Source organism: Lissotriton helveticus, chromosome 11 (genome assembly GCF_964261635.1).
Source record: "Lissotriton helveticus chromosome 11, aLisHel1.1, whole genome shotgun sequence".
Taxonomy (NCBI): Eukaryota; Metazoa; Chordata; class Amphibia; order Caudata; family Salamandridae; genus Lissotriton; species Lissotriton helveticus.
Genome location: NC_136072.1, coordinates 206,926,167 through 206,937,061, shown reverse-complemented (window position 1 = coordinate 206,937,061; position 10,895 = coordinate 206,926,167). Strand labels below are relative to the sequence as shown.

At 44.2% G+C, this 10,895-nt stretch overlaps 1 protein-coding gene across 4 annotated transcripts in view; it reads left to right on the top strand.

Annotated features, from left to right (window-relative positions):
• The first annotated feature begins 830 nt into the window (after positions 1–830).
• The window catches only part of LOC144792353 (uncharacterized), a 250,193-nt gene continuing 240,128 nt past the window's right edge, over positions 831–10,895 (top strand). Inside the window, exons 1-3 of one of the 4 annotated variants that reach the window (XM_078667326.1) lie at positions 6,916–6,971; positions 7,087–7,113; positions 7,204–7,311. The gene's annotated coding sequence lies outside the window, so the exon portion shown is untranslated. Of the gene's footprint in view, positions 991–6,725; positions 6,851–6,915; positions 6,972–7,086; positions 7,114–7,203; positions 7,312–10,895 lie in introns of those variants that run through there. The other 3 variants (XM_078667325.1, XM_078667321.1, XM_078667322.1) reach the window with 3 other exon arrangements.

The following is a 10,895-nucleotide window of genomic DNA, read 5'->3' as shown; positions in this document are numbered from 1 at the left end:
CGTGGACACCCAACCAGAGGACCACACAACCTTTACATCCAGTCCTGTGGCCACAAGGCGCAGGTTGCCTGCCATCCCAGTGCTTGACCTGACACAGCCTATGGATAGAAGCAGGGCTGGTAGACCGTTAGGACCGCCTGCCAAACTTAAAGACTATATATGTGGTTAGCGGAGCATTACGCTCATCCTGGTTTTTGTTGGTTTCAGTTCTCGCTATAGGAGGGGGATGTGCTGTGTTTATGTACTTGTGTCCACTACGGGACACCTTATCAGATGTGCTTGTTTGTGTCCCTGAGAGGACACTGTACCAGGAGTGATGTCATCAGCTGGTAACTGTCAGAAGTGACAGTTCCCAGCTGATCGCGAATCTGCCTGCAGCTGAGCTCCGGCGCTTTGTAGGAGCATGCGTGTTGACTCGAAATAAAGGAATTACCTTTCAATTTATGTGTAATTCTTAACAAGACCTCACATGCCTTCCCCTCAACTTACCGCCTCCTGCTTCCACGCAAAGCACTGCGGCGGTACCTGAACCCGCCTCTCCTGTCCTCTCGCTGGGCTTCTGAAGGGATGAAAGTCCGGTGCTGGTCCATGCAGCGCGCCGCGGTGACAGGCTGGTTAACAGCCACAATCACTGGTAGTAACGCTGCCCGCTGCTGCAGCGGAAGTTTCAAATTCAGAGGACTTAGTGCGCATGCGTGAAATGACACGCATGCGCACGAAAAAAGGCAGAGCTCAACTGGTAATGGTGTTGACGCTGCCGCGGGAGCTTCAAGATGAATGAAAAAACGACTTAGTACGCATGCGTGAAATGACGCATGCGCACTAGAACGGCAGCCCAAGGGGGAAGATCAACTAGATTTAGAAAAGGAGCGTTCTGCGCTTGCGTTTACTGAAACGCATGCGCACAAACGAGGGGGAAGATCAGCTAGATGGGAAGATTTGAAACTACGGTACACCGTCATTCCAGCACGTTCCTGGGCGGTGGAGGAGGTAGGGTAGAAACGGTGCTTGTTTTTTTTAGTTGTCTGTTCTCTTTTTACACAAGTCTTCATTGGTTTATCATTCCTCATCACGGCTTATTACCTATTGTTTTTTCTTTCGGAAGATCACAGGCTTAGGATGCAACTTACGAAGCATGCGTTTTTTGTACTCTTATATGCGGAGGTTTGTGTCCAAATTGATGTACAGTAGAGTCTGTAGGTAGCCTTACGCTGGAGGTTTGCGTTCACAGTTGGCTTTAATAAAGTTTTGTTAATGCAGAGAGCCCTTAATAGTCTTGAGGTTGATATATCTTTAAACAGCAAGCACGCACTCACGTACGTTATGACGTTGAAGTGAAGTAGAAGACTATGAAGTATGTGGAACAAGTATATTTATTTAGATAAATATATATATAACAGGTGAGAGCCAGGGAAGCGACGTCCTTCTCCAACCGGCTCGGTAACATCAATGTTCCACATGGAACTCTTATACAGCGCTCTATATTCTAAGCACGAGCATTAAAGAGATAAGAACACAACACATCCCCCCCCCATACATTTAAGCAACCCGGAAAGGTGAAACAAAAGAAAATAGAAGGTGCATAGGGAGCAAAGAGAAAAGGAACAACAGGAGGAATAAAATTACAAAGCATAGTCCTTCAGCCATCTGGGTATAACTCTTGTTCTTTTGTCAGGTAGTATATTAGTCTTATTCTGTGTGACACCTGCGTCCAAGTCTGTAAAATCATTGACATCAGTTTGAACATCATGCTCATGACTACAACCTTCACCCACTCCCCCCTCAAAACACAAGGGAAAGTAGGATTGCCCTGATTCACCAGAAATGGTCGTCAAATCCTTACCCAGTTGAGACTGAACTTGGCTATTTTCAAAATGATCTTCTACCCAATCAAAATTGTTGACACATGAATCAGGAAGTACTTCTACGCAATTTTGATCTGGGTTGAATGCAATATTCTTAAGATTCCATACTCTACCATCATCCAGTCTTACGGAATTCCTTAAAACCTCAGCAATTTTACAAGGTGGTTCAAAACGGCTCATACCTTTGGGAACCTTAAAAGGTTTTTTCACTCTCACCCAGTCTCCAACCTTGATGGAAACATCTTTAGTATTATGGTGAGAGTCATAAAATTCTTTGCTTTTCTCATGACTGGATATTAATTTGTCCTTGACCTCAACAGGAGACCAACATGCCACCTTTCCATCAACCAGCCATCCAGGATTAAATTTACATCTAGCCGTTCTTCCTCTCATCATGGTAAACGGAGACAAACCAGTGCTGTTCTGTACAGTAATTCTATATGACCATACTGCTTTCTGTACCTGTATCTTCCAATCAAGCCCACTGTGCACAGAGGCTTGAATGACGCCCTTGATCACTCTGTTAAACCTTTCGACAGTGCCGTTGCCACTAGGGTTATATAAAGCGGTGGTTTTGTGTTTAACCCCACATCTGTCGAAATACTCTTTAGCTAGTCTAGACGTAAATTGGACACCATTGTCCGATAGCACACAGGCTGGTAAACCTTCTGCCATAAAAATTTTGTCCAAAAATTTTAGTACTGTTGGAGTGTCAACTCTTTCCACAATTTTGACAATGGGCCACTTGGAAAAAAGGTCAATAGCCACCAAACCATAATCCCTAGAATCACCTACAGGTCCAAAAATATCCACTGCGATGGTGTCCCACGGAAAGTTGGGAATTAAACCATCACTCATCTTGGGCTTAAAGGTCCTTAGAGTTTTGTCAGCAGACATGCAAACCGTACACTTTCTAACAAACTCCTCAACTTCCCCGTCAATTCCTGGCCACCAGAACATACCTTTGACAATAGACTTGGTTCTCATAATCCCAAAATGTCCCTCATGGCACAATTGCAGAATCTTTTTCCTTAAGGACACAGGTGGGACAATCCTATCACCTCTAAACAACATATCATTTTCAGATGACAACTCCGTACGGATTTGCCAAAAAGCATCCAAACCAGGAATATTCCTCACTTTGGGCCAGCCCTTACAAATATACTCTAAAACACTTCCCAATACAGAATCCTTACTCTGTTCGGTTAACCATTCTGTTTTACTTATCGCAGGCTCACCACAATCGTGTATCAAAGCCACACAGTATTCGCTCCAGGGGTCATCCTCACATTCTTCCAAAGGGGGTGGAAGTCTTGACAGACAATCAGCAATACGGTTGTCCCTACCCGGTAGATAAACCATATTGTAGATATATTCCTTCATCCGCATAGATAGTCTAGCCAACCTTGCGGACGCACCTGAGATGCCATCACATGACAAAATGCGGATCAATGGTTTATGGTCTGTACGAATGGTCACAGGTTTGCCCCAAACAAATGCTCGGAAATGCTCCAACGCCCATGCACACGCTAGGGCCTCCCTCTCGATGATAGGGTATCTACTTTCAGCAGGGGAAAGGGCCCTAGAGGCAAAAAGAATTACCTTTTCTTTACCACAGTCATCATACTGAGATAACACAGCGCCCAAACCCTTATCACTTGCGTCAGTTGTGAGCAAACAGTCAGCATTAGGGTCAAAACTGGCAAGAGCATTTACTTTTTGCAACTCCCTTTTGATCAAATTAAATTCTTCCTCACACAAATCACTCCAAAAGAACTTAGAGTTCTTCTTCAGCAATGCACGCATATTGTGAACTTTTGCTGCAAAATTTTTTATGAATTTGGCACAGTATTCAGCCATTCCGAGAAAAGCTCTCACTTCATCTTTCGATATAGGCGCCGAGAACTTAACAATATTCTCCACCAAGGTAGGCTTGGGTTGGACACCTTCCTCACTTATGACATGCCCCAAGTATGAAACACTTCTTTGGCTGAATTTGCACTTTGACAACTCTACAGTCAGACCAGCTGACTGTAAGGTTTCTAAAACTTGTTTCAATTTGGAATCATGACTTTCCTTGTCTTTAGCTGCCACGAGAATATCATCTTGAAAAAATGAGACATTTTCCATGTCTCCAAACAGTCTATGCATCAGCCGCTGAAATACAGCAGCGGCTGAGGCCAAACCAAAAGGCATACGCCTGAACTGATAACAACCAAACGGTGTTATAAACGCCGTGAGGTTTTTAGAGTTCGGGTCCAACATTACCTGATGGTAGGCGGCAGAAAGATCCACCGTGGAGAACCATGTAGCTCCTTTAAGGGAAGAAACCATTTCATTTATTCTAGGAAGGGGAAACTTTTCCACGACGATGTTATTGTTCAAATGGCGCAAATCGATGCATAGACGGATTTTTCCGTTGGGTTTCCGGGCAACCACAATCGGAGAAATCCACTCTGATGTTTCCACTTCCTCTATAATACCTTTTTCAAGTAGACCTTGGATTTCTTTTTTCACTTCCTCCCTTATGAGAATAGGTATTGGTCTCACTTTATGAACCTTGGGTTGTGCATCAGCCTTTAAAATTATTTTATGTTCAAACCCTTTTAGAACACCCAGCTTCTTATTGAAAACTTTGGGAAAACTTTCAGATAACTTTTCTTCCATTCTACTACAGTCATCTAAAATTAAAACTTTGTCTTTAGAATTAGGGTCTAGAATTATGTGTAATTTTTTCTGATCGAACCATCCTAAGACAGATGGTCCAACCTTTGCCACATACAACTTTGCTCTTGTGGACCTGCCTTTAAATACAAAGGTAAGCCACCTAAAGCCAATCATACTAATCCTGTTACCTGTAAAACTGATTGGGCAGACGTCAGATGGGTATAGTTGCTCACCAATCTTATTTACAAACTTCTTTTGCCAAACCTCCTCATTTATGATCGTATATGGGGAACCAGAGTCCGCATACACACTAATCGTTACCCCGCCCAGGGATATATCACAAATAGGTTTTCCCTTCAATGAGTCTTCTGAAATGTTGATCACGTAGTTCCCTCTAATACTTTTGATGCAACATTCTTCCTCAGTTTCTAATTCATCCACACTCTCACATTCATCCTCATACACATATTTTACGTTAGTGCGCCTACGACACATCTTGCTGAAGTGACCTAATAGTCCACAAATGCCACATTTCTTCTTTAACGCAGGACATAGTCTACTAAATGCCAGATGTTCTTTACTGTCACATCTATAGCATCTCCTATCCTCCATGTTTTTGTTCTGGACTTTTGTCGGTTGACCAGTCCATCTCCCTTGCTGTTGTTGTTGACGAAAGTTCCTATTCGATGCTTGAATCTTACACACAGTTCCTGAGGTTTTGGAAACATCTTTCTCTGTCTCTTTTACCACTGTTGCACACCTCCCTGACATCTCTGATTTCCTCATAATGGCAACAACGTCGTCAAGAGGTGCGTCACCGTTAACCCAAAGACGATCTTGTAAGGCTGAGTTGTTATTATGCATTACCAACTGGTCACGAATGAGATCGTCATGTAAATTGTCAAATTTACAATCTATGGCTAACTTCTTGAGATCATCCATCCACTCATCTACGGTTTCCTCTTTGGTTTGTTTTCTTTGGAAGAACTTGTGTCTTATGACTCCTATGCATACTTTAGGAGCAAAGTATTTGTCCATATTTTTTATTGCATTCTCAAATTCATCTAAATTAGAATCCTCGGACTTACTCATCCTTGAGAATGTTTTTAATCCTATGGGACCAAGAGAATGTAACAAAAGTCTTTTCTTTTGCTCCGCTTTCATTTTTTTGGTTTCATCAACAGCTTCCAAATAATTAATGAAGTATTCCTTCCATTCTATCCATTTTATAACAGGTTGGGTACCTTTAACCCAAAATGGTTCAGGAGGACTAATGGTAAAATTCTGTTGTGCCATGTCTCTGTCTCTAACCACAGTACTTGTAGTGGAATCTCCTTCTTCCATGCACTATGAAGTACTATTTAATTTAAAACGACCTTCTCCCGACTTTCTCACCTGTTACCAATTGTTCCACACTACAACAAAATATAGTAAATTCTTTCCTTATTTATATTAAAATTTCTCTTACACTTACTGTTCTGTTGGAAATGCGTACCTCGGAATTGTAGTTGTCAATATGCGTCACACGACTTTGATGCTTGAACTCGATCGAGATGATAATTGCTTCCGACCGATGTAAACAGAGGAAGCAAAATGGCCGCCACGTTGGGGTCACGTTGCGTGACCTGCGTCTGACGTCAGTCGATGAGGGGATTGTGGAAGACGCGCTGATCGTGACGCGCGCAGTCCCCTTGACAGTCAGCGCATGCAGTGGAACAGCGAGCGCTTTTGAAAAGATGCAGGTAGGCGAGTGACGGTTGCTCTGTGATGGCGCTGAGTATAAGCTTGTAGTCAATTATTATTTAGATAAAGCGCTGTCGTAGTTGACGATTCCCATGCAAAGGGAGAGGAAATAAAAAATTTTAACTTACGAAGTTTCCGTTTTGGTACGCTTTCTTCTTTTCTTCCCGCTTGTAAGGAACAGACAATTTTTTTTCATGAACTCCTCATTATATAGTCTGTAAGGATAAACGCCAGTTTCCCTCGTCGCCAATTTGAAGTGAAGTAGAAGACTATGAAGTATGTGGAACAAGTATATTTATTTAGATAAATATATATATAACAGGTGAGAGCCAGGGAAGCGACGTCCTTCTCCAACCGGCTCGGTAACATCAATGTTCCACATGGAACTCTTATACAGCGCTCTATATTCTAAGCACGAGCATTAAAGAGATAAGAACACAACAGACGTCAGCGCAATTCGAGAGGGCGGCGGCGTTTCGGCGGTTGGTTCTTTTATCCATCAGTAAGCACCACATCACAAGAGTGTTGCACATTGAAATAAGATGCAGTGTGTGTTTGTCACTTTTGAATGAAAGGTCAGTGTTTTAATACAAGGGACTCTTGCTATTTTGTTTCACTTACAAGCAACGTAGACATTGACGTTAGTGTAATTTAAGAGAGAGGCAGCTTTTTGGCGGTCGTTTCTTTCTTCCTTCGGTAAGCATCACATCACAAGATTGTTGCATATTTATACAAGATACAGTGTATTATCATCAATTTTGAATGAAAGGTTAGTGTTTTTAATCGTGCATTCACGCTTTTTTTTTTTTAGTTACGAGCTACGTAGATATTGACACTGGTAAGCTTATGTTTTCTCCTTATGCTCACTTCCTAAGCTTCGTAGTAGAACGCACGTTCATGAAACATCTTGTTTCATTTTTATTGACAGTGAAACTTCAAGAGGTTCACTGCTTGACTCGTTGGTAAGACCCTAGCGGCACCTAGTACGCTCTCGTCCTGGCAGTCACTTCACTGAATTCGGCAGGCGTTGCCCACGGTACGCCTGCACCTTGTTTTAATAATTGAGGACGTGTTGTATTTACAAAACCAGCTTGTTTAGTAATGGTGGCCGAGTCATATTGACATAACCAGTTTGCACCTTTTAATCGATATTTACATTTTTGGGCACCGGGGTCTATTTAAACTATAGCGGCTGCGCTCCTTTCTTTCTTTCTTAACTTTGCCAGCGCAGTCCTGTTTAACAATAGCGGCTGCGCTCCTTTCTTTCTTTCTTTCTTAACTTTGCCAGCGCAGTCCTGTTTAACAATAGCTGCTGCGCTCCTTTCTCTAATTACATTGTTAGCGCGGTCCGCTTTGACCATAGTGGTCACTCTCCTTTCTTTATTTACTTTGCCAGCGCAGTCCACTTTAAATATAGCGGCTGAGCTCCTTTCTTTACTTACTTTACGACGGCAGTCTGCTTTAACTATAGTGGCAGCATTCTTTTCTTTGTATCGGAGTACTAGACATTACTTAATGCATGCTCGGAGTGGGAAGGTGCACATTTTGCATATAGGCTCAATTGACTAGTACTCCTGGATCTCCCGTGAAATAACCAAAACCATCTCACCCCTCCCACTTGCACGCCCCCACTACCCTGTCGAGGTCGAGAGTTTAAGCTATTGGCATTGTAAATACCAATGCCTTTTATTTATGTGTTAGTTTTCTAAACAGGTGAATTAAAGGTATTGTCATTTACAATGCCAATAGCTTAAACTCTATCAAATGCGAGACCTATTGCACTGCAAGTGCTTGTTTTATTTTGTTTTTTGAGATGGTCTCTGTCTATACCCACGACCCGGACCACCGTTTTGTCTGACCTTTGTTCCGTTCCTTCTTCCCTCACGACTCCTCCTGATGACCCTTGATCGCTTTTCTCTTTTTGCTGGACAGCTTTAAATATAGTTGTATATGTAAATATGTATTATATAATTGTCCAAGCCTAATTGCTGTTAAAATGAAATCCTGTGTCAATTTACTATTTGTATATATAGAACTCTAACCACTAGTATATGTAGTAGGCCCTTGTACTCACTACCATTCCTACGTGATTTTAGAGTTTATCTGTTTTTATCTCTTCCTTGAGTGACTTTACACCTTGTACATTTGTAATTTTTTTCTGTTTGTATCTCTTATGTAACTCATGTAATCCAAAGTCCTTATGTAACGCAACTGGTTCTTTTGTAAAGTGCTCTGACACCTTCGGTAATGTTCGTACTATATAAACTCGCATTAAATAAATAAAAATAGAGTGCTGCGCCCCTGTCGTGAAGAAAGTAATCAGTCTCCTCATTTCATCCTTCTTGTAACCCGTCTCCTGATTTCATCTTTCTGCTCCACATAGTCCTGCGACCTTCTCCTCATTTCATCATTCTTGTAACCCGTCTCCTCATTTCATCTTTCTGCTCTACAAAGTCCTGCGCACCTTCTCCTTATTTCATCCTTCTTGTAACCCGTCTCCTCATTTCATCTTTCTGCTCTACAAAGTCCTGCGCTCCTCCTCATTTCACCCTTCTTGAAACCCGTCTCCTCATTTCATCTTTCTGCTCTACAAAGTCCTGCGCTCCTCCTCATTTCACCCTTCTTGTAACCTGTCTCCTCATTTCATCTTTCTGCTCTACAAAGTCCTGCACACCTTCTCCTCATTTCATCCTTCTTGTAACCCGTCTCCTCATTACATCTTTCTGCTCCACATAGTCCTGCACACCTTCTCCTCATTTCACCCTTCTTCTCTTGGGATCAACAAAGGCTTCTCTCTTCCTTCTGTCCTCTTCATTCTCCCCAAAGCAGGAGCGTGTTTGTGAATTAGCATCAGATGTGCAGTATCACGTGTCCTGCTCTTACCTGACTTTCAGCAGAGAGATTCCCCATTGATATTAACCATCTATATACCCGCACTCCTTTTAACTATCCGTATCTTTTTTTATTTTACTATTCGGACGCTTCCTCCAGGAAACGTCTTTCAAAAACTCAAGAAGTGAGTTTCACTGCCACACAAAGTGCAAGTGGACCTCATTCCTGGATGCACGCACGTCTCACAAAACGAGTACGGGGTCCAGCATTTTAGAGAAGCAACAACGACGGACGCCCAGTAAGGTTAGGGTGAGGCTGCACTAGAGACGATTAACGAGAGAGGGTTAGGAACAAAAATGCACAAGAGAATCTACAAACACAGAGTTCATTCAAATAGTTATTCGTGGCCTCAGGGATGAAAGGCAAATGCAATGAGGGTTTGTATGCAGATATTTCGCAAAGGATTGTGGGCAGGCGGTGACGCTGCATTTGTTTGACCCCCAGCGGTGGAAGCTTTCAAAGAGACCGACAGTGGACCCATGACCTGCACACTCACGGTCACCGTAGCTCCACTCCCTTCACACGGCCACCGTGTGTCACCAGCTCCACTCCCTTCACACGGCCACCGTGTGTCACCAGCTCCACTCCCTTCACACGGCCACCGTGTGTCACCAGCTCCACTCCCTTCACACGGCCACCGTGTGACACCAGCTCCACTCCCTTCACACGGCCACCGTGTGACACCAGCTCCACTCCCTTCACACGGCCACCGTGTGACACCAGCTCCACTCCCTTCACACGGCCACCGTGTGACACCAGCTCCACTCCCTTCACACGGCCACCGTGTGACACCAGCTCCACTCCCTTCACACGGCCACCGTGTGACACCAGCTCCACTCCCTTCACACGGCCACCTTGTGACACCAGCTCCACTCCCTTCACACGGCCACCGTGTGACACCAGCTCCACTCCCTTCACACGGCCACTGTGTGACACCAGCTCCACTCCCTTCACACGGCCACTGTGTGACACCAGCTCCACTCCCTTCACACGGCCACTGTGTGACACCAGCTCCACTCCCTTCACAAGCCCACCGTGTGACACCAGCTCCACTCCCTTCACACGCCCACCGTGTGACACCAGCTCCACTCCCTTCACTCGCCCACCGTGTGACACCAGCTCCACTCCCTTCACACGGCCACTGTGTGACACCAGCTCCACTCCCTCCACTCCCTCCACACGCCCACCGTGTGAGGAGTCCAATCACACACTCACAGCAAGCTGTATCCTGCTCCGGATTGTCGCTTCAAGTGCAAATAACAGGATTAGCGCGTGATATCCAGCGAGGATTTCACAGCGCTCATAGTTGACGAATGTCACTCATAATTACACTGAAATTACGAAAATATCACCCATAAGCAATCTGAAACCTTGGCAGCTATGTATTTTCTACTCTCGTCATTGGCTAAAAAACAGGTTCCACGCAGGCACAGACAACCCCAGCCCCTTTGTCTCTGCTATGCTGACACCTCCTAGATCACAAGCACGCCCCTGCTAGAGAGCAGGAGGGTGAACTGAGGAGTAGTTGGGTTCATTTCTTTGGGGGGGGGGGGGTGTTTGCTCTCTTGAAAACAGAGGGGACACCTGGAGGCTGCTTTGTTCCTTCTAGAGTCCTCTGCCCCTCTCGTGAAGAAAGTAATCCGTCTCCTCATTTCACCCTTCTTGTAACCCGTCTCCTCATTTCATCTTTCGGCTCTACAAAGTCCTGCGCTCCTTCTACTCATTTCA